Below are 26,443 nucleotides of genomic sequence, written 5' to 3'. Positions count from 1 at the left end.
TTCAGTATGCGCTGACCCCGCTCTGTCATTTTACGTGGCCTACCACTTTGTGGCTGAGTTGCTGTTGTTCCCAGTTGCTTCCACTTTGTTATAATACCACTAACAGCTGGCCATGGAATATTTAGTTGCAAAATTTCATGGATGGACAGGAGGCAACCTATCACGGTACCACACTTGAATTCACTGAGATCTTGAGAGTGAACCCATTCTTTCAAAAATGTTTGTAGAAGCAGTCTGCATGTCTAGGTGCTTGATTTTATACACCTGTGGCTATGGAGGTGATTGGAACACCTGAATCCAATTATTTGGATGGGAGTCCAAATACTTTTGGCAATATAGCGTACTTGCATGCACAAGCTCCTCCCGATGCATTTTGTCCACCGAACTTTGTTAAGGGAAACACCTAGCACATGCAAAACCATTTATATATCTTATGTCCAAGCATTCTAGCACCATGTTAATCCATTCTAGCACTGCCAGAATACATATATATATATATATATATACTACTAGCCAGGCCTTAAGAGTTACTCACCACCAGTTGCCCCACACAACCGGTACCCTGCCCGCCCCTAAACAGCCCCCTCCACAGCCATGTCCCCTACCCCCCTTCATCCCTACTCCCCCCCAGCCATGTCCTCCATCCCCATCACACTCTATTTAATATAGCATTAAAATATTTACTTAACAAGGCAGTAATGTGTACGGTGCATATAGTAGTCAGTCATATTTTATCATTATTTTATTTATCACTGTCAGATCAATGAAATATTATTGCCCATTGCTGGTATTGGTTATTTAAAATTTTTTTCTCCCATTCAGTACTGAAAATGACAATATCATCCAGGTAGACTGAAGCGTATTGCTGATGCTGGCGTAATGGATTGTCCATTGCCCTTTGGAATGCGGCCAGGGCAGAGTGTAAGCCAAATGGCATTCTTTTATACTGGAAGTGGCCTTCCGGGGTGAAAAAAGCTGTTTTCTACCTGGCTTCCTTGGTGAGGGGAATCTTCCAGTACCCTTTTGTAAGGTCCAATGTGGTGATATACCAGGTGCGGCCCAATCTCTCAATTAATAAAAACAGAGTCCTCCTGCGCTTTAAAAGGAAGTGTGACCTCACTGAAAGCTGCCAACACTCAAAACTGATACCTAAACAGTGTAGAATAATTCACAAATTATAGTGCAGCGCTGACTCAACAATAAATACTAAAACCACTGGGTGTAAATAAATACACTTAAAAGTGCAAAAATAATAATACAATATGGTGCCAAAATAAATAAAAGTAAAAGTATATACTGTATATATAGTGCCACTAATGGTAAAGTGACTCAAAAACAGTGAACACACATAAAAAATGAAGAATGATGTAGACCCCTTAAAAAAGGGGATAGACAAAAGTGCTAAGTGCAATAAATAAGGTACGCTAATACGCAGCTTCCGGTGCGCGGTGACGCACTTCTGGCATCGGTCGCCATCTTGGTATACCCAGGAAGTTCCACACACATGCAGTACACCCAAACATCGATGAGGATGGGGTACTGTTAAACATGTGAGTGGCATTCTTTTACATTTAATAAAAGAGTATTGGTACAAAGAATTACTGCAATATAGAGGATCTTTTTTGGCTCACAGTGTTGGTGAGCTATTGTCCTACAGAAACTGTCTGTCTAGGGCAATGGGAGCCCTATAGGAGATCCACGGCATGAGGATTGTTACCAGCCCATATGATTAAGGATCCAGGGTGTTCCTGAAAGCTGTTTGGCCCCTGAGGGCCATCGGGAGGAGGTGAAGAGACACTTTAGCCGCAATAGAAGAAGTGTGTTGACACAGTCATGGAATTGCATAGCACCATTGCACATTGCATGAACACATTTATCACTTATTGTTTGCTTTATGGACTTTGTAATTTTTTGAGTGTTTTTGAAGTGTGGACACTTATTTTTGCACTTAGCACTTTTGTCTATCCCCTTTTTTAAGGGGTCTACATCATTCTTCATTTTTTATGTGTGGTCACTGTTTTTCATTTTTTATGTGTGTTCACTGTTTTTGAGTCACTTTACCATTAGTGGCACTATATATATATATATATATATATATATATTTCCTTATTTACATTTGATCAGCTGTGATTGGACACATGACTGAGCCGACATCTTCGGCTCTTTCTGTTGATCGGTGATCCGCTGTGTCCGATCTCTGCGCTGCGCGCTTAGAATGGAAGGAGTCATATGACGTCCTCCCAGAACAAGAGAACCACCTTGCGCCTGTCATTACCTTATATGATGGGCGGGAGGCGGTTAAATATTCTGTTCTAACAGTAAAACAGTATGAAAACAAGCCCCAGTTCATCTCTGTAGCTACACCGTGTTCCAAATTATTATGCAAATGATATTTTTCTCATTTACCTAAATAATTGATGTAAATAACAGTCAGCATAATTCTCATGTTATCAACTATTAAGAGTACAATTCACATTTTATTGAACAAACCTCCTAATGATAACAGGATTTTTGTTAAACATAAAAAACTTACAATGCACTGTTCCAAATTATTACGCACAGTAAATTTCAAAACACTTTATAGGTTGTAAAGAACTGAAAATTGTCATTTGTTGTGTTTGTAGCATATTTACTGAAATCAAAAGTTATTTCAATCAAACTTTTAACAACATTTTAACTTTTTAAACATTTTAACAGGTCACGTTACATTTTAACATAGGACCCCTTATTTGATAGCAGCTTCACAAGTCTTGCATCCATTGAACTTGTGATTTTTTGGACAGTTTCTGCTTGAATTTGTTTGCAAGATGTCAGAATAGCCTCCCAGAGCTGCTGTTTGGATGTAAACTGCCTCCCACCCTCATAGATCTTTTGCTTGAGGATGCTCCAAAGGTTCTCAATAGGATTGAGATCAGGGGAGGATGGAGGCCACACCATGACTTTCTCTCCTTTTATCCCCATAACAGCCATTGATGCAGAGGTATTCTTTGCAGCATGAGATGGTGCATTGTCATGCATGAAGATGATTTTATTATGGAAAACATAGTTCTTCCTTCTGTACCAGGGAAGAAAGTGGTCAGTCAAAAACTCCACATACTTTGCAGAGGTCATCTTTACACCTTCGGGGACCCTAAAGGGGCCAACCAGCTCTGTTCCCATGATTCCATCCCAAAACATGACTCCACCACCGCCTTGCTGACGTCGCAGCCTTGTTGGAACAGGGTGGCCGTCCACCCACCATCCTCTACTCTATCCATCTGGACCATCCAGGTTGCACGGCACTCATCAGTGAACAGGACTGTTTGAAAATCAGTCTTCATGTATTTGTCTGCCCAATGCAGCCATTTCTGCTTGTGAGCATTGGTTATTGGTGGCCGAATAGAAGGTTTATGCACAGTTGCAAGACTTTGGAGGACGCTACACCTTGATGTCCGTGGGACTCCAGAGGCACCAGCAGCTTCAAATATCTGCTTGCTGCTATGTAATGGTATTTTAGCAGCTGCTAACTTGATCCGATGCATGGATCTGGCAGAAATCTTCCTCAATGTGCCTTTATTTGCATGAACCCGTCTGTGCTCTGAATCAGCCACAAATCTCTTAATAGTGTGATGATCACGCTTATGTTTTCGTGAAATATCTAATGTTTTCATACTTCGTCCAAGGCATTGAACTATTTCACTCTTTTCGGCAGCAGAGAGATCCTTTTTCTTCCCCATATTGCTTGAAAATGGTGCTCTGCTTAATAATGTGGAACACCCTCCTTTAGTAGTTTTTCCTTAAATTGGGCTCTCCGGCCAATCTAATTATCACAGGTGTCCGAGATTGTTTTCAGTGATCAAAAGAGCCCTGACACACAATGCCATCCATGAGTTAAACTGAAAAACAAAATATTTAATCTTTGTGACACTTAAATAGAATTTTCATAATAATTTGGAACGCGGTGTACATACAATTTAGATAAATGCATCTTTTAACAGAGGCACAGCAATCTTAGATTTTTTCCGATTATGTTTTTTGTGAATAATTTTGGCAGACTGCCAGCCACACATCTGATATTTCTAAGCTGCCAGCAACTGTCTGAAACTGACTTTAGATTCTTTTTTGAGATATTTGGGGTGTTTTGAGTTTTAATTATTTCACAACACAAGTGCTAGAGAGGTCAGTAATAACAGGTTTTCAATCTGGAATAAAAACAGTGAATATACGAGCGCTAGGGTAGCATAAAGTGAATATTGAAATGTAAAGTCAGCCGCCAGCATATAAAGGAAATACCTGAATCCTCTAATGTATAATACAATAAAAGACAAGAATGCAGCGCTTCATATTAAAGGTAAACATGACATAAAAGAATAAATAAAAGTCTTAAAGTGTGCAACGTGGCATTCGTGGTTCCTTAGATGGTTATTTGAGATAACGTGACTTCCGTGGTTCATGAGAGGTGAGTATATAATGTACTAACCAGATAGCACATGTTTATGTGCGTTGGAGTAAATAAGACCTACTCCAGAGGTACTCTGGGAACCGGAACTCTGCAAACAGGTGAGGTCGTCAGGTGGGGTTGAGTCACCAGATGTCATCCAACCAGCGCAGATATCCTCATTCCAGTATAATGTATAATCATCACATAGGGTGCATCATGCAATATGAACTTCGGCCACCAGGGGGATCATGCACATGAGTGAACGTCTCCTACCATGGATCACCTGCCGTAGGAGGGGATCCCCGGAGCTCCGTTTCACAAGACCCGGCTGGGATATTCGCTTCTCCGTCCCACTGCAGCACAGCACCGACCATCACCGATCAGCTGAGGTTTTCAATCTCTTTTACTGCTTGCTTAGAAATATGTAAATATTTTAATGTCCATAGTCTGAGCACAGGTGTACTTTAGAGAAAACCATTTATAATCGGCCTTTTTCAAAATTCTAAATTTCAATCTTTAGTATTATAAATAGTGAGGCTTATCCTGAGAATTAGAGGGGAAAGTCCATCTGAAGTATGACAGTTAATCTTCTTCTCAGGACAAGATTTTCATTACTGGAGCATGTAGGCACTCGACCTTTGCTCACCAAAGCATCTCCCCTCTGTTAAGATGGTTGTTATAGTTATAGTCCACTTGGATTAGAATATTAAAATAGTGTATAGATAACCTAAACTGAAAGATCTATATTTATAATGATGATGGGAAAAAGATGTTAGGAATATATAGGGGTTGGACAAAATTATGGAAACACCAGGTAAAAGAATTAAATCGTTACCTAATATAGTATTTGACTGCCTTTGGCATCCAAGACAATTTGAATTCTCCTGGAAATTGACAGAAATTAGTCTTGGATGGTGGAAAATGGAATGTGATGCAAATGTGATGCAAAAATCATTCCAGTTCTTGCAGAGATGCCGGAGCTGCAAAACGAGAATGAACCTTGTTCTCCAACATTGAACATAGTGGCTCTATGATATTGAGGAAGGTGCGAGAATTTGTCTGCATGTTCGTCAAACCACAACTTGACAACACCAGCTGTGCGCATCGTGATATCTTTGGGAAACAATATTTCCACCATGGGGTGCACTTTGTCAGCCACAGTTTGTACATAGGCACTAGCAGTGACTCTACCTTTCAAGGTAATGATGGGACCTGCAGAATGTCAAGCTATGGCTGCCCAAACCATGATTGTACCACCACTGTGCTTAAAATAGCCCTGGTCGTAAGCTTGGGGCAGTGTTCACCACACAAAATCATGTCTGGTGGTTGGGAAGAGTGTGAATCTCAAATCATTGGGCCATATTACAGTCTTCCAGTGATCGATTTTCCACGATTTATGGGTGGTGCATCACTTTCTCCTTTTCTGAGCATTAATATCGGTCACTAGTGGTTTGGCAATTGCAGTTCACTCGTGCCTGTTTTGCTTATGGAGTTTCCTCCACACAGTTATTGTGGAAACAGGTTTTGAAAGACTGAGATTGAGCTCTGCAGTCACTTTTGTAGCTCTTGTTTTCTTATTCTGGGTCAAAATCCTACACAATGTCCTGTTGTCTCTTTCGGTCAGTTGAGCATGTCGATCAGACAACGTTTTCCTGGAAACTGTATATGCCATCATAACCTTTGATACTGTACCTCGTGACACCGCAAATAAATTGGCAACTTCAGTCACAGAGGCACAGCTAAACGGCACCAACAATTTGCTTTCAGAGCTCAGTAAGCTCTGACACTATTACTATTACTAGCAGCGCATACAGTGAATGATGAAAATGAGGCTTTTCACCTGTTAGCTATGTGTTTCATCACACAGTGGAAGCAAAAGAATGTTACATCACTGCCACTTTCAACGCAAAACATGTCATCACTTTCATGCCTGAAAATCATGTAGTGTTTACATTTTTTTGTCCAACATATATTTATATGTATATATATATATATATATATATATATATATATATATATTTCTGGATATATATTTATATTTATTGCTTTCATCTGTAGGCACAAATCTACTGTGCCTTATCATAAACATCTACCAACTTCTTGATCTCATGCTGAGAAAACAACTTACTAACTCTGGTTGAAGTCTGATCCAGGTGTCCACTAATTCTACCTAGAAAAATATTAGTGTTACTTTTGAACCTTTAATATACACCTTAACGTTGAGGTTCTTGCATAAGGGCTTACAAAACATATGGTATAATAGCTCATTAAAAACAATACTAGACACAATAAATGCCTGATAGAAATTTTCAATAACAATGACCATAACAAGTTTGTTGAAACATTCTAATTTATTTTTGTGCTTTGTATCCCTACCTTCATAAGATCAAAACCACTACAATTTGCATAGATTCCAGGACTACTTACACTGCTTTGATTGTGCCTCATGAAAAATACATTTGGAGTTTTTAACTGTATTGCTAACTAAGGTAAACCTCATACTGTAGTCGGTAGCATGTGTTTGACTACTAGTATACCACCTTCATCCTAAGAATTTAAAAAAAGTCAAATAAATATTTCAGCATTGGTATTAATAACAAATATCTCCACACCCTGAAATTAGAAGGCTTGTAGACACATGAGAATTTAAATAAACAGTTCTTCAGCAGTTCTTTTTAGTAATATATGATGTTGCTAACAAGCTGCTCATGTTGGCAGCCTTTTGATTTTTTTTCAAAGACCACTTTGTAAATTAATGGCATTTTATCTGGTTGCACATAAAAAGACTCAGTGTTACCCATAATTGATATTACTGGAATACAAGATTTGTTGATTGAACACAAAAGCGAATTCAGTCCAATAAATACCCAGACTTTAAGATAAATAAATGAAACTGAACTATAAACACACTATAGATGAAATTCTGCAAAATTCCAGCACCACACATGATCTTAATTTGCATAGACTCTTAGTTTTTTTTTTTTAAATCTATTCCCTTTCTCTGCATAAGATTATGAGACTTTACTGCGAGTAGTACCTAACCAAATTCTTTATAATACACCTGTCAGAATATTGTAGATGTATTACTGCTGCTGCTCTCCCATTGCTGATTGCCTGGTTGTTATAAGGACCTTTGAAAACTTTAAATTATTGATGGGTAATAAGTATGTAAATACTTCTGGCATTTCTTTTAAATTTTCAGATCTGCTTATTTGTCCAGAATTATTGCACGAGAAGATCAGCATAGCCAAGCAATAGACATGTGCACACCAGAAATTTTCCTTTGTTTCAAATGCATTCGTTCATTGAAGAAATTTGCTTAGCCATATTCGTTATATTGAGCCAATTTGTTTTTGGCATTCATTTTGTGTCTTCGGCATTCATTTCGTGTAATTGTTGGTCTGGTTGGATAAGAAAAAATTTTCAGTTTATTTTAAAGATTGCTATATATTCATTTTAGGTTTCATAATTCGGGTCGATTTTTTATTCATAAATCAAAACTATTTGATATTTTCGGACACAACGGAATAAATAATCCAAAATTTGGTGGCCCCACATTTTTCAAACCTAAGAATTGCATCAGACTGTGGAACTAAACCGACTGACTGGAGGGGGGAGATTTACTAAAACTGGAGAGCACAAAATCTGGTGCAGATCTGCATAGAAACCAATCACCTTCCAGGTTTTGTTGTTAAAGTTTACTTAAAGAAGCTGATTGGCTACTATACACAGAGTCACAATGAATGGCAATGCACTGCAACACATATGTACACTATGTTGCCATAACATGTTATAATGTGCTTTGTAGTGCTCCAGTATTAGTAAATCCCCCCCAATGTGACAATTACAAATTCAAACTAAATCACAAATTTACTTGAATCTGAAATATTGAACACATTTAAAAATTTAATTGATTTTCCCATGGCCCAGACTGTTATCACATCATGTGATGTTATCCAAATGAAACAAATGCATTAGTTAATTTTGTTATAACTCTTTTTGGATGTTTACATTTGTTATAATGTCCATTCAGAAATTCGTATTCATCTGAATCTCTGAAAATCAAATTTCATCAAATAATCGATTTGTTGCGAAACAAAATGCTCATGTCTACCAAGCAACATGCATTTCCAGAACGATGTTAACAATGGTAGTCCCCATGGTTCCTTCATGATAGTCTTTCTTCAAGTCCAGCATAAAAATCCCCATCACCCAAAATACAATAATCTGCTATTTCCATCAAAAAATTGACTAGACCAAATTGCTAGCATAATTTCCAGGCATTTCCAGGAAGAGCTTAAGAATAGCAGCCACCATATTTCCTTCATGGCTGGCTTACATTATATACAATACAATGTAGTCCTTATCGCCAAGTATACTTTGATCTGCTATAATCTCTGGAATGTCTTTTATTGCAGCCAGTTTAATGCAGATGGGAGAAACAACAGAAGCTCTTAGCTCTTTTTCTTGTTAGACTACAAAGAACAAGTCTACTTCTAAAGGTATTGATATTCCCATCTTTAAAGTGATTCTAAAGGTTGGAATAAAAAAAAAAACATGTTATACTTACTTGCTCTGTGCAATGGTTTTGCACAGAACAGCTCTGATCATCTTCTTTTTAGGTCCCTAGGTCCCTTGTTGGTGGTCCTGGCTTCTCCCCTCAGTCGAGTGCCATATAATGCATTAAGGTAAAAAACCTTCTGCCTTTAGAACCACTTTAATACTTATATTAATAATTACATATGCATATTATTGATTGGCAGTGAAGCATACAGTAAAGTAGTGGACTGATAGACATTTATAAAAAATGTAGAACTGTAGGAGGTCTCTTTTATTTATTTTTTCTTTTATAACTCTGTTTTTAACTGAAGGAACAATAAAATTAGATTTCATATATTTTTTCTGCTAGGGCAAATTATTTCTAAAAGCAAAAAGTCTACAATCACTTTGATATCTGCAGCAAGAGGGTTTTTAGTTTCCCAATTATCATGAGTCATGACAATGCACCAGTAAAATATATAAGTCCTGATGCATAAAAGATTAACATTCTTGATTGGCTATACATCCATAAAGGAATTTCAGACAAAGAAATAATTAATGTTTTAATTTATTATATTAGTAGATCTGTATTTCTGAGTAATCCATAGATACAGGTTACAATGTCCTCATTAAAACCATACCATTATGAGGACATGTTTGGAGAGCTTCACAACTATCTGGTCTACAGGTGGTTGTAATAATCAAATGGCTGTATATCTACAATAGTCACATCTGGAGATGTCCAAATTGTGATTAGGCTGTTTTGGCATATCTAGACAAGAAAAAAATGTGTTTGTTTCCCTAACATTCCCTAAGGCATAAACACGCCTCTGTTTTTTATCATTGGGTTCTAATGTTAAATTCATTTATACAAATGGAGACCTGTGAACACTCCTAAGTTGATGAGATGCAAGGGTAAAATAGTGGATATTTTGGAAAGTCCATTTTGCCTTCCTTCCCCCAGAATGCAGAAAACAAGAAGTAGTTGGACTACTTCTTCATTTTTAGAAAGTGGCTTTGGAGCAAATGGTAAGGGCTCATTCACGACAAAAAGCACAATATAACATGTTATGGCAACACAGTGTATATATGGGTTGCAGTGCATTGCCATTCATTGTCAAAGGCTCCCCAACACACATCTAAATTGCGTTGCAACATACTTTTGCTATAGCACACACAACACACAGGTTCCTTGTTACATTATCCAACATTCTTGATATTTTTAGCAATAAATCTCAATTTTGTTCTGGGTATCAGTTTCTATGAGCTGAAATGATTGTGCCTCAATAAAGTGACAGGAATTTTGCCTCTTACACTTCAGTTTAGAGGGTGCACTGGAGGTAGAACCCTGCTAGTGACTTCCACAACTTTCATACTGCCCATAGGGACTGATTAAAAACATAATACTTTCATGTGGGGTTGTAAATAATTTTTCTTCTTGGATGAAAGGGAGGCAGCTTTTTCAAATTATAGTTCTGGAGGCACCCCTGGGCTTCCAGAGAAGAAAAACAAGGTGGTGAATTGTGGGTGTGGCAAAATTGTTCTAACAGTGGAAAAGGCTTATACCTAAGCCTATGTAGAGAGTGCAGGGGTCAGATGTATGTAATTTACAGATGCAGGTGTCAGGAGTATGTAACATAGAGTGCAGGGGTCAGGAATGGATAGTGCACAGACTGCAGGTGTCAGATGTGTGTAAAGTACATAATGCAAGAGTCAGCACTATGTAATGTACATTGTGCAGGGGTCTTGAGTATGTAGTGTATGTAGTGAAGGGATTAGGGTGTAATGTACATATTGCAAGAGTCAGAAGTATGTAATTTAGGGATGCAGGTGGCAGGGGTATGTAACATACAGAGTGCAGGTGTCAGGAGTGGGTAGCGAACAGAATGCAGGGGTTAGGTGTGTGCAACGTATGTAGTGCAGGGGTTTGTTGATTGCAGTGTATATAGTGCAGAGGTCAGGGGTATACAATGTATGTAATGCAGGGGTCAGGAGTATGTAAAGTGCATTATGCAGGGGTCAGGTGTATGTAAAGTACCTAGTACTCATGGGTCATGTGTATGTAATGTACACAGTATAGGAGTCAGGAGTGGATAATGCACAGAGTGCTAGGTTCTGGTGTTTGATGTGTACACACAACAATGGTCAGATGCTTATACAGTACAGCCCAGCCCCTATGATTGATTTCACCCCCACCCTCTTAAGCATAGCACAGCAGTTCCACCTATGCACACTCACTGTATACACATACACACACACTTACCCCTCTGGTGACATGGCTAGCTGTCCCTCCAGCCACTCCTTCCAACAGGAAATCATGGGGTGGCGGTGCTGTAGAGGATTGGCATGATAGGCTTAGCCCTATATAAGGCTGCCTTACTCCTGTTTATATAGAAAAAATGTGACTGCCCAGAAGCCAGGGGGGGGGGGCTAGAGGGAGGGGGCGGTCTTGGTCACCTTATCCCCCTTTGTCCCTACTCCCCATCCTGCTATGCTTATTGAGTATTTTACAGAATAAAATCTCATCCCAGTTTCACTTAAGCCTCTGCAGCAACCCCTCCTTTTAGGCTGCATTTTTAAGCTAAAAAGCAGAAAAGCCAGGGTATGTCATCTGATTTGGGGAGACGGTTGCAGGCTACTTTCTCAATTTTTAGTCTGAGCACAGTTAATGGTGTTTTTTCTATGTTTTGATTTACACTTTAATAAGATACTTGAAAATATTGGTAATGAAAATATATCTTGGTGTTGTAAAAAAATAAAGAGCATAGCACCAAGCACCAGATTTTAATGGGGGGAGCAAATATGTTTGGCCTGAACATGATGGTTTAATATGTTAAGTTGTCAAGTACAGAGATTCACAGAAAGTCATTCCCCTTTGGAAAAATGCATATAACTTAAAACATGGGAGTTTTAGAGTGTAGTAGTGAAATTGACCCTGGATTTTCTTTGCATGCTGCATCAATCCCTAAAAATATCTTGCAGTACTTTTTTCAATCACTAAATGCCCTCAGTCTGATGGCCAGCAATATCCAAATCCTTCTCCTCTGACCCTAGATCAGTGTTTCTCAACTCCAGTCCTCATGGACCCCCAACAGGTCATGTTTTCAGGATTTCCATTATTTTGCACAGGTGATTTGATCAGTTTCACTGCCTTAGTAATTACCACAGCTGTTTCATCTGAGGGAAATCCTGAAAACATGACCTGTTGGGGGTCCATGAGGACTGGAGTTGAGAAACACTGCCCTAGATCATCTTTCCAGACTCGCCCCAATGAAAGGAAGAGCATCAAAGTAGTGAGCTCACCTCTCTGCCACTGTGCTTTCTCTTCCTATCAGCATGCTATTTGTCAGCACATGAAGTGATTGGCTGCTTATTCCACTGCAGTCTATCTGGGAAATAACAAAAGTATTATCTTTCTCGCCACAACAAAACTTCATGGTGATAAACTTGGTAGATTAAACTATATTACTATTTTTTTTCCATGAAAACAAATAGGCCTTGCTAGCTCAGCTATTGCCTAGACATCTTTATAGTCCTTGCATAAACTGGATAAAGGTTTGTTATGAACCTATGTTTGTGAGTTTAATAAGTCTAGTTTAGCATTATGTGTGATCAGGAGCGGACTGACCATTTGGAAACTCGGGCACTGCCCGAGGGCCCGGGGTCAGTAGGGGGCCCCATGAGATGCCCCTGGTACCTTTTTCATAGGCTTTTTTGAGTTTGGGCAAGGACACAGGGGCCCCATAATTCCCTATTGCCCGGGGGCCCCATGCGTTGTCAGTCCGCCCCTGTGTGTGATCTATGCTTCATAATTTACTAGGTTTTTCTTTCCTTAGCCACCATAAGCTTGTCTCTCTTGCTGCATTATTAAAAAAAAAATCAGGTTATCAAAATTCTTTGACCTTATTAAAAAATAAACTCCACAATCAGTAAGAATGTCTGAATGCATGCAAAGTTTTTTTTTAAATAGTTCACTTTTTATTTTAATCACTTCAATACTGGGCACTTTCACCCCTGTCATGCCCAGGCCAAGTTTCAGCTTTCAGCGTTGACACACTTCGAATGGAAATTGTGCAGTCATGCAACACTGTACCCAAATTAAATGTTTACACTCTTTTGAGACAGATAGAGCTTTCTTTTGGTGGTATTTAATCACAACTGAGTTTTTTTTATTTTTTGCTAAACAAGTGAAAAAAGACCAACATTTTTGAAAAAAAAACAATTTTCTTTGTTTCTGTTATAAAATTTGGTTCACTGATGTGCACTGATGAGGTTGCATTGATGAGCACTGATAGGCTGCACTGATAGGCACTGGTGAGGCTGCCCTGATTGTCACTAGTTGAGGCAGCACTGATGGGCACTGATAAGCTGCACTGATGTGCACTTATGATGAGGCAACAATTATAGGAAGCACTGGTGGGCACTGATAGGTGGCACTTATAGGCAGCATTGATGGCCACTTATTGGCACTGATAAGCTGCATGGATGGGCACTGATAAGCTACACTGATGGGCACTGGTGAGGCTGCCCTGATGGTCACTAGATGAGGCAGCACTGATGGACACAGATAAGCTGCACTGATGTGCACTTATGATGAGGAAACAATTATAGGAAGCACTGGTGGGCACTGATAGGTGGCACTGATAGGCAGCAATGATGGCCACTTATTGGCACTGATAAGCTGCATGGATGGGCACTGATAAACTACACTGATGGGCACTGCTGGGGCGGATGTTGCGGCACTATGTAGAACTATTAGTTTCGTTTTTACATTTTAGAATGGGGTGCCTCAAGATTGTGTATAATTTTAAAGGGTGCCTTGACTGACAAAAGGTTGAGAAACACTGGGCTAGACACCAGGAAATATTCTGTTCTGACCCAGTTAATACTGTTTACAGAAGGAAAAATATTTTTTGGTACAGCCTCATCAAAATATCTGTTATCTTTAAAATGGGTTTGTTAACTTCACCTATATTATTACTATCATTGAAGTACTATCATGGTGCAGATCAGTGAAGAGGGGAAATGCTGAGCTAAACTTCTGTGTTTTGCCTTGATGGTTATGCTAAACCAGTGGTGGGCAACCTTTTTTTTCAACTGAGCCAAATCTCGCCAAAACCACGATTGAAATTTATTTTGAGAGCCACATTTTTAAAACTGAAAATACATCTCCCATATAGTAATTCATCCCCCACAGTAATTCATCCCCCATAGTAATTCATCCCCCATATAGTAATTCATCCCCCATAGTAATTCATCCCCCATATAGTAATTCATCCCCCATAGTAATTCATCCCCCATATAGTAATTCATCCCCCATATAGTAATTCATCCCCCATAGTAATTCATCCCCCATATAGTAATTCATCCCCCATAGTAATTCATCCCCCATAGTAATTCATCCCCCATAGTAATTCATCCCCCATATAGTAATTCATCCCCCATAGTAATTCAACCCCCATAGTAATTCATCCCCCATAGTAATTCATCCCCCATAGTAATTCATCCCCCATATAGTAATTCATCCCCCATAGTAATTCATCCCCCATATAGTAATTCATCCCCCATAGTAATTAATCCCCCATATAGTAATTCATCCCCCATATAGTAATTCATCCCCCATAGTAATTCATCCCCCATATAGTAATTCATCCCCCATATAGTAATTCATCCCCCATAGTAATTCATCCCCCATATAGTAATTCATCCCCCCTATAGTAATTCATTCCCCATATTAATTCATTCCCCATATAGTAATTCATCCCCCATATAGTAATTCATCCCCCATAGTAATTCATCCCCCGTATAGTAATTCATCCCCATATAGTAATTCATCCCCCATATAGTAATTCATCCCCCATATAGTAATTCATCCCCCATATAGTAATTCATCTCCCATAGTAATTCATCCCCCATAGTAATTCATCCCCCATATAGTAATTCATTCCCCATATTAATTCATCCCCCATATAGTAATTCATCCCCCATATAGTAATTCATCCCCCATAGTAATTCATCCCCCATAGTAATTCATCCCCCATATAGTAATTCATCCCCCATAGTAATTCATCCCCCATATAGTAATTCATCCCCCATATAGTAATTCATCCCCCATAGTAATTCATCCCCCATATAGTAATTCATCCCCCCTATAGTAATTCATCTCCCCATATTAATTCATCCCCCATATAGTAATTCATCCCCCATAGTAATTCATCCCCCATAGTAATTCATCCCCCATATAGTAATTCATCCCCCATAGTAATTCATCCCCCATAGTAATTCATCCCCCATATAGTAATTCATCCCCCGTAGCACTTCATCCCCCATATAGTAATTCATCCCCCATATTAAGTCCCCAAGTCCCCCCTGTGTCAATTCATTTACCTTTGCTCCGCGCGTTCCTCTCGCCGTGTTCCCGCGCCGTTCTGGTCTTCAGGGCGGACTGTGAGAGGAGAGGAGTTCGTCACGCTGCCCCGCCTACATCCTGGCTGCCCCGCCTACATCCTGACAGCTGCAGAGTCCTTTTGGGGCGGCCGCCCAAGAGGAGGGAGGGGGGCGGCCGCCCGAGAGGAGGGAGGGGGGCGGCCGCCCGAGAGGAGGGAGGGGAGCGGGCGCCCGGCACACAGAAGAGCCGCATTTAAGTTTGTAAAGAGCCGCATGTGGCTCGCGAGCCGCGGCTTGCCAACCACTGTGCTAAACCATTCTGTATGGTAAGTCTAAAAATGGGTATCTGTGTTAGGAGTGACATGGCAGTAAGCATTACCTAACTGTCAGTGCAGACATCTGCTCAGACATGACAGAAGGTGAATCCAACACATCCACAGCTCAAATCAGCTAATCAAGGGAGAACAGGAGAAGACCCCCAAAACATCCAGAGGACTGCTCAAACATGCAGGGGGAGACAGCAATCAAACCCTGGTCAGGCAATTAGGTTGAAGCCAGGAGGTAGCTACATGTTCAGGGCACAAGCCTGGGAGCCCTTCACATCACGCTGGGAGGGAACACTTATATCACTGGTTGGGTCTGCTCCACTTTGCTAGTCCGAGCTACTCCCCATCACACACTGAGACACTGTGGGCTGCTGAGGGAGACATCATGGGTAATAACTGGTTTTCTAACTCAGGGTTGACCCCATCTAATCCTCCATTTCATGTCATTCTTTTAGCTCAAGGTGCTAACAGCATAGGTAATGACTGTAGGTTATGCTTGGTACGTATTTTGTCCCAGAGCAACAGAAAATGTGTTAATGAGGGGCAATGAATTGGAGGTATAAATTTGGCCAACATTTACATTAGGGCATCTATAGTGTTTGGTCGTCAAGATACCACCTCTATATTAAACCATCAAGGAGCATTTTATTTTACATTGCACAGTGCCAGCTGAGCCAATTGTGCAGCTTGATAATATTTAGTCAAATTCTGCAGTACCAAAACACCTGAAAGTTCCAGTTCCAGTAAGGTCTACCTATAATTGTCCCTTTCAACCCCATACAAATTACACCAAGGCATTCTGAAATCTATAAATATTATATAGAATATATCTTAACAGGATTAGGAAGAGTTATGAACAAATGAAAGATCTTCAGGAGAAGATCATTTTTTATAGAATAAATTCCATTAAACCAGAACAGCGGGGAAATACACCACCTCAAGTGATCTTCTGTGAGAGGTTTAAACATCTGCTTTTTAGATAAAATGCACATTACATTCTTTTTTTAATATTCACAGCAAACACAACTATCCATCCATGTATCCATGAATTATCTTGTTGAGAAATTGCTTTGAAAAACACCTCCCCTTCCTATTCAGGCAGGAAGGTGTACTGAGCTGAGAAATCACCTCCATTGTTTTTCCAGATGAAAGAAAAAATGCCCATGAAGACTTCCGGGATGTATGACATTCTTTTGATTCAGGTGAAAAAGGGTAAAAAGGGTAAAGCAAGTAAACATAATATACTTTCTTATCTATTTACTATGGCTAGTAGCATAAGGTTTACAAATAGTTAATATTGATTGAGAGCGTTTAGTTCTGCTTTAAGCTTAATACCTGAATAGGAAAATGTGGAGCTTTCCCACTTGAAATTATTGTTAGCCTTAAGCGTCTACAAAACTGTAGTAGATAATCTAGTGCTTGAAATTGAGAAGTTGTTCACCTGTACCAGAAAACGTGGAAAAAGTTAAAGGACCATAAATAAGTTCAGGAGCATCAGCATAGCAGAAGTAGAATATTATTCTATTTTGTCTGTCCTTGAATGAAGCAATCTGTTAGAACTTTGATAATATTATTAATAATAATAATAATAATATTGAACGTTCTAAAGAAGCAAAGGTTTTATTTGACTACTAAGGAAGGAAAATCACTAACAAGCACATACATACTGTATTTTTCGCTCCATAAGACACACCTGACCATAAGACGCACCTAGGTTTTAGAAGAGGAAAACAAGAAAAAAATATTCTGAACCAATGGACTGCAGACATAGTACAGGAAATGACCAGAAACTGCAGACATAGTACAGGAGATGACCAGAGACTGCGGACATGCTACAGGAGATGACCAGAGACTGCGGAAATAATACAGGAGATGACCAGAGACTGCAGACATAGTACAGGAAATGACCAGAAACTGCAGACATAGTACAGGAGATGACCAGAGACTGCGGACACCGTACAGGAGATGACCAGAGACTGCGGACACCGTACAGGAGATGACCAGAGACTGCGGACACTGTACAGGAGATGACCAGAGACTGCGGACACCGTACAGGAGATGACCAGAGACTGTGGACACCATACAGGAGATGACCAGAGACTGCGGACAAAGTACAGGAGATGACGAGAGACTGCGGACACAGTACAAGAGATGACCAGAGACTGTGGACCTTTGGGGAGGGGGGGGAGAGCGGGTACCCGAATTTGACAGGTACCCCCTCCCACTTCCTCCCTCCCCATCTTCTGGAACACATGACAGGTCCCAGAAGACTGCCGGACCATTCACAAAGCTCAGCGCTTCTAACACATTCGCAGTGTGAAGCCGCAAGCTGTCACAGCCAGGTGCCCACACCAAAGGTGCCCGTGCCGGGAGAGAAGACCGTGAGGACACCTGGACTGAGGAACAGGTAAGGTTCTGCTGCAGAGAAGAGCTGAGTGGCTGGCTGGTATTCTGACACGGTGGCTGCAGGAATACCAGGCTGGCCGCTCCATATTTGCTCCATAAGACACACAGACATTTTCCAGGGGGAAAAAAGTGCGTCTTATGGAGTGAAAAATACGGTAGATCTAAATTATATTAAAGAGTAATTAGAATAAAAGATGATATGCTACAGAGAAAATCTGTCTTCTTAAAGAGGTAAAAACCCCTAGGGATCCTGGGCACATAGCACTTGCCCTCATCCAATTCCATGCAGGGTTTGCTGAGCTGTGGTGTCAGATAACGGAAAATTGAATTCAAATACTTTCCGTAATTTTCCTTTCCTGACAAGCTCCATGGCAGCACAAATGGGTGAGGCCACGCCCACCCCCTACCTGATCAGGACCTAACTCAATACATTTTTGACCCACCTCAGCCTAGGCATTCTGTAACTCGTACTACTAAACTGGGTGGGATTTGTGCTGCCATGGAGCTCATCAGCAAAGGAAAATTACGGTAAGTATTTGAATTCAATATTCAGTTTTCCTGACAGCTCCATGTCAGCACAGCTGGGATTTAACTAGCCACACATGGAAGGTAATGCAAAAACATGTCATGAAGGAATAAACAGAAGACCATGTAGCCTCTTTGCAGATTGTTTCTGGGGAAACTCGGCCCACTGCTGCCCATAAGGTTGACACCCCTCTAGTGGAAACGCACTGTGACCCCCTGAGACACAGGCAAGCCTCTCACTCTGTAAGCTAAAGAGATGGTCTTGACCAGCCAAGTAGTGATTACTCTACTAGAAGCTCTTGAGCCTTTCCGTTCACCATTAGGGATGGTGAAAAGATGCTCTGACTTTCTGAGCTCGGAAGTAGTGTCCATATAGTCTCCCAATGAGTGCCCAGCATCCAGTGGACTTGGGTCCTGGGAATCTTCCAAAAGGAGCATCAGGAGTGTAATATCTTGCATTAAGTGAAACCTGGAGGCAACTTGAGGTACAAATCCTAGCATCGGTCTAAGCATGACCCTGTCCGGAAAGAACGAAAGACAGAGTTTTTTAAATCCTAAGGCTGCCAGTTCTGATACTCTTCTGGCTGATGTTATTGCCATGAGAATTTTCAGAGTAAGATGTCATAGTGAAACAGGATGACTGATGATGTCTGATGAGAGGAAGTCCAACACCAGTGGCAAGTCCCATTTCGGAAAAATCAGAGGCTTAGGTGGTCTTTGGTGGATAGATACCTTAAAGAACTGAACCACTAAAGAGTCTGATGCCCATAGGGTACCTGTAAAAGTCAAGAGGGCAGAAACATGAGCCTTCAGAGTACTCACAGACAGACCCATATCCAGTCCCTCCTGGAGGAATTCCAACAAGTGGCAGATTCTCGGGGTATCTTGCGCAAAGCCATGCCTGTTAGCAAATTCCATGAACTTGCCCCATATCCTGCTATAGGTTGGTGTTGTCCTTTCTGGCTCTCATTAAGGTATCTGTGACCTTAGTCGAGCAGCCTATATTGATCAGTCTTTACCTTTGAAGACCCAGGCCATCAGCCTGAGTTTCTCCGGAGCTGGGTGCCGAATGAGTCCCTGCATGAGCAGATCTGGTGTCACTGGCAGAGGGTATGGTTCTCTGATGTTCAATGAACGGAGTAGCAGGTACCAGGGTCTCTTTGGCCAATCTGGTATCACTGATAGAACCGTCACCGTCTCATGGTATATTCTGCGCAGCAAGCTGAGAATCACTGGAATTGGAAGGAAGGTGTACACAGTCTTGAAATTCCATGCCATTGTCAAAGCATCTACCCACATAGCTTGTGGGTGGCTGATCCTGGAGAAAAAATTAGGTAGTTTGGTATTCTCCGGGGAGGCAAACAGGTCTATCTCAGAAAATGCCCATGCCACTAGACTCTGAAAAACTTAAAGTGAAAGGCCTCACTCGTTGTCCAAACTCATTTTGGAGAGATAATCCGCTTGGGTATTCAAGCGACCTACGCAGTCTTGAAATTCCATGCCATTGTCAAAGCATCTACCCACATAGCTTGTGGGTGGCTGATCCTGGAGAAAAAATTAGGTAGTTTGGTATTCTCCGGGGAGGCAAACAGGTCTATCTCAGAAAATGCCCATGCCACTAGACTCTGAAAAACTTAAAGTGAAAGGCCTCACTCGTTGTCCAAACTCATTTTGGAGAGATAATCCGCTTGGGTATTCAAGCGACCGGGCACATACATTGCTGTTAGCAGTTGTAAGTTGGCCTGGGCCCATTCCCTAATTGGAGTAACCTCCCTCAGGAGGGGAATGCTGCGGGTGCCCCCGCATGTCTGCGTATGTAGGCTACAGTCGTTCTTCTATGTGTTGCCTGGCATATTGGGCTTCAAGGAAATGGCCGCTGTTTGCGTGCTTCGCGCATGCACGTACGGACGGTAACTATGCTAGCTGACGATACTGTGCATGTGCACAGTACACTATATAACAAATGTCATGAGGAGAGGCACGTTTCCTTTGATAATGTGCAGGCGCACAAATCATTTTAGGAAGCTGCCTCATAGATTGACGTCACACCGCACGGCCTATGTGGACTGCCGGCGGCCATCTTAACTACTGTCAGTTTGACTTTTGAATGTGAGTTATATTGCTTTTACTCTGTTACCCCGTTATCTAATAAAGAAATACTGCACTATACAAATTCTTTTTGCTCTGGCTCTGGTGACTCTGCACTAACTACGAGTGTGGCTCCTCCTGGTGGCTGTATGAGTGTAATCCTGGAGCCTGGATACCCTGATGGTGTGCTGTTTATCCCACTAAGAAATAAAGAAAAATCCTCCTGCGCTTGAAATAGAGCCCTAACCCTAAAAGCTGCTGACACTAACCTTATTACCTATTAGGTGAAGTGACTAATTATTACAAAAAAGTGTAGCGCTAAATAAATATACAATATATATAAATAATAAACAGTGTAGTGACACACTAAATCCCCTTAAAGATACTCAAAGAAGGGGATAACACACAAAATTGTGCAACACGTGACTTCTCTCTAAGGAAATATAGCAAGTGCAAGTGATAAATGTTCCAATCATGATCAGGGTACCCTGAGGAAGTCACGTGACAACGTGATGCAACGCGTCGGTACGCGAGGAGGTAGTTCCGGGTGCGCGGTGACGTCAATTCCGGCGTGGGGGCCATATTGGAAAACCTTTTGGATACCCATGGAGTACACCTCTAACATGAGGTGAAACGAAGCTGTACACAAGAAGGAATTACATGTGAGTGGGCAATCTTTATTATATGTGGTTTATTAAAATGGATTACACTATGGTAGCTTTCTTTGTCTATCTATGATCCGGGGAGAGTATTACAGTACTACATGGAGGCTTGGAATAAGGAGCATTCATTTCCTTGAGGGGAACCTGTGAGGAATCTGCCCTTATCAGGATTGCTGTGATCCTTTGAGCGAGCTGACCCTGTAGGGTCGAGTTAATGAGGTGAGGGGCCACTCAGGTCACTGGAGGATTGATCACGAATTATACACAGTCACTTGCATGATTATCGAATGGAAGCACTTTCATCAGAATTTATATAGTGTATATATATGCACTGTGTGTGGACTGTTTTTGAGTTTATATTTTTGAGTTTATATTAATTTTGAAAGTCACTGTTGCTATTTTTGTGAATCACGATTGGAACATTTATCACTTGCACTTGCTATATTCCCTTAGAGGGAAGTCACGTGTTGCACAATTTTGTGTGTTATCCCCCTTTTTGAGTATCTTTAAGGGGATTGAGTGTGTCACTAGACTGTTTATTATTTATATACACTGTTTATCCCACTGATGCCCACTAGATGACCCGGTGTTCCAGTAACCAGATGCAGATGACCAGGAGTTGGTCCTAATGTACTCAAATGCGCATTGATTTGTGCTCTCTGGTTAGTGCAATCTACATCCATTTATTCTAACACCATGATCATGGATTTCCACTGTTTTTTCTTTTAATTGAAAGTTGCTTCACTATATGCACCTTTAAATGCCAACTTGGGACGTTTAGCAAAACGCCATAGTGCGTTTTTTTATTTTATTCATTCTGATGTGTTTTTGATTGCTGCTATTAATTAAGAGATAACCACTAGATGGTCATTCATATTTTATATTCTGTGAGTCAGAGTTTGACCTATTCACTTATGATCTATATGTTTTTAGCGCTGCATGTTTATTGTATATATGTCTTTTAGAAGGTTTTAGAGGTTTTATCTTTCATGCTAGCAGCTCCTCTTATTCTACATCCAGCACTCGTTTCTATCTCATTTTACTATACTGTCGTTGTGTTGTCCAACTTCATCAGAACCCTGAATGAGTTTCTTGAAAGCCAGGAGTGCTTGGAATGTGCCCTCAATTCTAGAATGTTGGAAACCATATTGACAGCCCGAAATGGCCACTGACCCTGGGCCCAGTGAACTCTGCACAGGGCTCCTCAGCCCGCTTCGCTGGCATCCGATTGGACCACCTGCCACTGCAAGTAACGAATGGCATTGTAGTAGATTCTGCCATCTTGACCACCATTCCAGGCTCATTCTCATCTGGGAAGTGATTTGTATTTTCTGCTTAAGATCCTCCAATCTCCATTGTTCTAAGAGCCCCACCTGAAGGGGACATGAATTCCATTGTGCCCGTTTGACCATCGGAATAGCCGAGGTCATAATTCAAAACAGCAGCATACATTCTATTGCAGGAAGGTAGAGCCCCTTCTGGGCTATTGACATTGTTTTCAGGATGCCTGACATCTTGTCCTCCAGTAACGCCACTGATGCTGCCCGAGTGTTCACTTTTGCGCCTAGGTATACCAGGTTCTGGGTTGGCACAAGGTGACCCTTCTTCTGGTTGATTAACCATTCAAAGTTCTCTTGTGTCTACATGCTTAAATCTCTCTGTCTTGATTCAAGAGCAGAATGTCATCCAAGTAGTACTATATTTGCACTCCCTGTGACCTCAGGTACACCACTAGGGCCAGAAGAATCTTCATGGATACTCTGGGTGATGTGGTCAGCCCAAAGGGTAGTCATACAAACTGGAAGTGGAGCTGCCCTACCGCAAACCATAGAAATTTCTGGAGCTGCTGGTACATGGAAATACATATCCTTTAGGTCCACTGATAGAAAACAATCTCCTGGCTGAATGATTTTCAGAATTGTCTGAAGAGATTCCATTTTGAATCTGTTTTTATTGATATATGTTGAGCCTCCTGAGGTCTATCACTGGTCTCCATGCTCCCAACTTTTTCTGTACTAGGAATAGAGGCGGGTAGATTCCTGAAAAACATTCTTGCCGGGGTACTGCAACTATCACTTCCTGATTGAGGAGGGTTTCTATGTATTTCCATAAAACATCCTGCTTTTCTCTTGCCAAAGGTAATTTTGTCTGGACAAAGATTCTGCCTGATGCCTCAGGAATTTCCAAGCATGGCCAAACCGGATGGTGGAAATTATCCACGGCTCCTTTACCTCTTGAATAATCTGGCTCCTACGTGACAAGTGTGAGCTGGCTGACAGTCAAAAAGACTTCTGGGACTCCGGTCCCAGAGACAAAGTTGGTCTCTTTGACTTGCAGTTCTCAGTCAAGTTAGACCATTGACGACAAAATTCTCTCCCTGGCCTGTAAGACTTCATGTCTCTATCTCTGGTCCTTGACAAATTTTTGTAAGCTGCACCTCTTCTGTGAAGGAGCCTATGACACCATTCTTGTTTGGAGCCTGGGTCCACCACCCAGGGCCTCAGCCATAGGGCTCTTCTGGCTGTTACTACATTAAGCATGATCCTGGCCAACATCTTAATTAGGTCAATGGATGCCTCCGCCACAAAAGAAGCTGTTAGATTCAAATTGGCAAAGGAGGCCAAGACCTCGGCTTTGCTCAGATCACTTCCCACTGCCACTTCTGACTTCTGAACCCAGGACTCCATGGCCTTTGAAATAGCTGCCAAAGCCATAAAAGGTCTACATGCCCCACTAGCAAGTGTATAAATCTTTTTAAGATCCACATCCACTCTTCTATCCAACACGTCCCTTAATGTCACTGTGTCATCTAGCGAAAGGGTTACGTATCTAGTGAGGCTCATAAGTGCTGCGTCCACCACTGGAGGTTCCTCAAAACTCTTAATACACTCCGACTTGAAGGGGTATAACATTGCAAACCAATTCTTAAAGGAGATTATCTTATCCTCTTGATTCCACGCTTCCATAATTATGTCCTGAAGTTCTTTCATGAATGGGAAATTCACCCCCTCCTTTTTCATGTTTGTGAAAAACTTCCTCTGCTTCTTCTGCAGTTCTACCCCGGTGTCTTCCCAAAGCAGAGCCTGCCTAATCTCTTTCATGAAAGGCTGGACCAAGGCAAAATCAAAACCATCATAATGGCCATCATCCTCCTACGAGTAAACAGCATCTGAGGCCAAAAGTTCCTGTGCCTCTGGAATCACCTGACTAGCTGGTGGCATCTGCGGAGACAAGGAGTGCGAAGTGGATGGAACTGGGGCGGCTGACGACTGTGACTGCGATGCAAACGCCTTTTGTGTCTCCTCAAATGCCTGCTTCATTTGCGATATCATCTCCACCTTATCGGGCTCTTGGTGTTTGGTTGCTTCTTAACAGAAATTCCTATAATCTTATACTATTGAAGAACAAGAGAGAGAAATTGACTTTTTGGATCAGGCTCTGAAAGTATGTGAGACTGTAGAGATACTGTAAGTATGACAGCATATAAAAACCCATTTCCAAAAACTCACTTATAAATGTGAGTAGCTGGCACCCCAAATTTTTTTTATATTTGGGTTCAAGGAAATTGCTTAGATCTAGAGACATTTGAAAGAGAAGCTAAGGTATTAAAACAGGCCTTAGTCTTACGCCATAAACGCTCCAGAGCACGGCCACATTTTTTGAGGCATCTGGTATTGTCTGTTTGCCAGGGCTGTAGGGGTTGAGGCCTAATTCTGTGTGTAGTGATGGAGGCCAATGTGTCCAGGGTGGATGACAGTGAACTATTGTAGACAGAAGTGGCCAGGTTGGGGCAGGGCAGGGCTGAGATTTTGTCATAGAGACAATCTGTTGCCGAAAAAAGAAGAGAGGGGTTAAGATAACAAAGGTTTCTACGGGGTCACTGTTTGGTAGTTGGAAGACAAGGAGGAGGAAGCCATGGAGAGAGTGGAGCTAATAAGGGAGTGATCAGAGAGAGAAAGAGAAAAGTTGGTGAGGTTACAAGGAGTGCATAGGTAGGAGGATACAAGGTCGAGGCAGTTACCGTTAGAGTGAGTAGAAGCATGTGTCCATTGTTTGAGGTCAAAAGAAGTGGTTAGGCTCAGAAGTTTAGAGGTAGCAGGAGTGTTAAGATTAAGATTAACAGGGATGTTGAAGTCACCAAGAATGATTGTGGGAATTTCAGAAGAGAGAAAGTAAGGCAGCCAGGCAGAAACGTTATCAAGGAAGCTTGATACCGATCCAGGAGCCCGATAGATCACAGCAATTCTTAAAGAAACATGAGAGAACAGATGAATACAGTGAACTTCAAACGAGGAGAGGGACAGACAGAGAGGGAGGTGAATGGAGGACCTGAAAAGTGCTTTGAGGAGATAGGAGGATTCCTACTCCACCTCCTTTCTGTCCACTAGGCCTGGGAGAGTGAGTTCAGAGGAGACCACCATGGGAGAGGACATCAGGAAGGGGAAAGTCAGATTCATAAAGCCAGGTTTCCATAATTGCAAGCAAGTTAAAGGAGTTTGTAATAAAAAGGTCCTGGACAGAGGTGAGTTTGTTACAGACAGAGCGGCATTCCAGAGGGCACAGGAGAAGGGGAGGCTGGTTCTAGGAAGAAGAGGAATAGTAACCAGATTGTGTGGATTGCGGCTGCTGTTGGAGTATAAGGGCTGTCGGGAGTGTTAATCAAAGGAAAAAGATGGTGGCCCAGGATTTGGGGAAATGTCTCCAGATGTTAGGAGAAGCAGAAGGGTGAGGGAGGTAATATGGGAGTGTAACTTATACGGAGGGACAGATTCCAATGTCCTGGTGGTTTTATTAGTGTGTGGGTTCAGAATTAGAGACAGTTGATGAGTACAGTAATAAGGTGAAGAAATGAGTGAGGGTGATATATATAAGCTGTGGGGTGGAGAAGAGGGGTGAAGGAGAGAGAGTTTGAAGAGAGAGGACACAACTGTGAGAAGGAGGAGTAGGAAGTGCATGTTACAGAGTGGAGATAACTCTCCACAGTGGACACAATTCGCAGGGACATCGCCGCTGCCCAGACTTCCACCCCACCTATCTCCTCTCACACAACATCCCCCTCAACACCCCTCTCCCTTGGCCTCACCACTGTT

Source organism: Staurois parvus, unplaced genomic scaffold (assembly GCF_062004578.1).
Source record: "Staurois parvus isolate SC_StPar_1 unplaced genomic scaffold, SC_StPar_1.0 ptg000372l, whole genome shotgun sequence".
NCBI classification, from domain to species: Eukaryota; Metazoa; Chordata; class Amphibia; order Anura; family Ranidae; genus Staurois; species Staurois parvus.
This window is presented reverse-complemented; position numbering follows the sequence as displayed.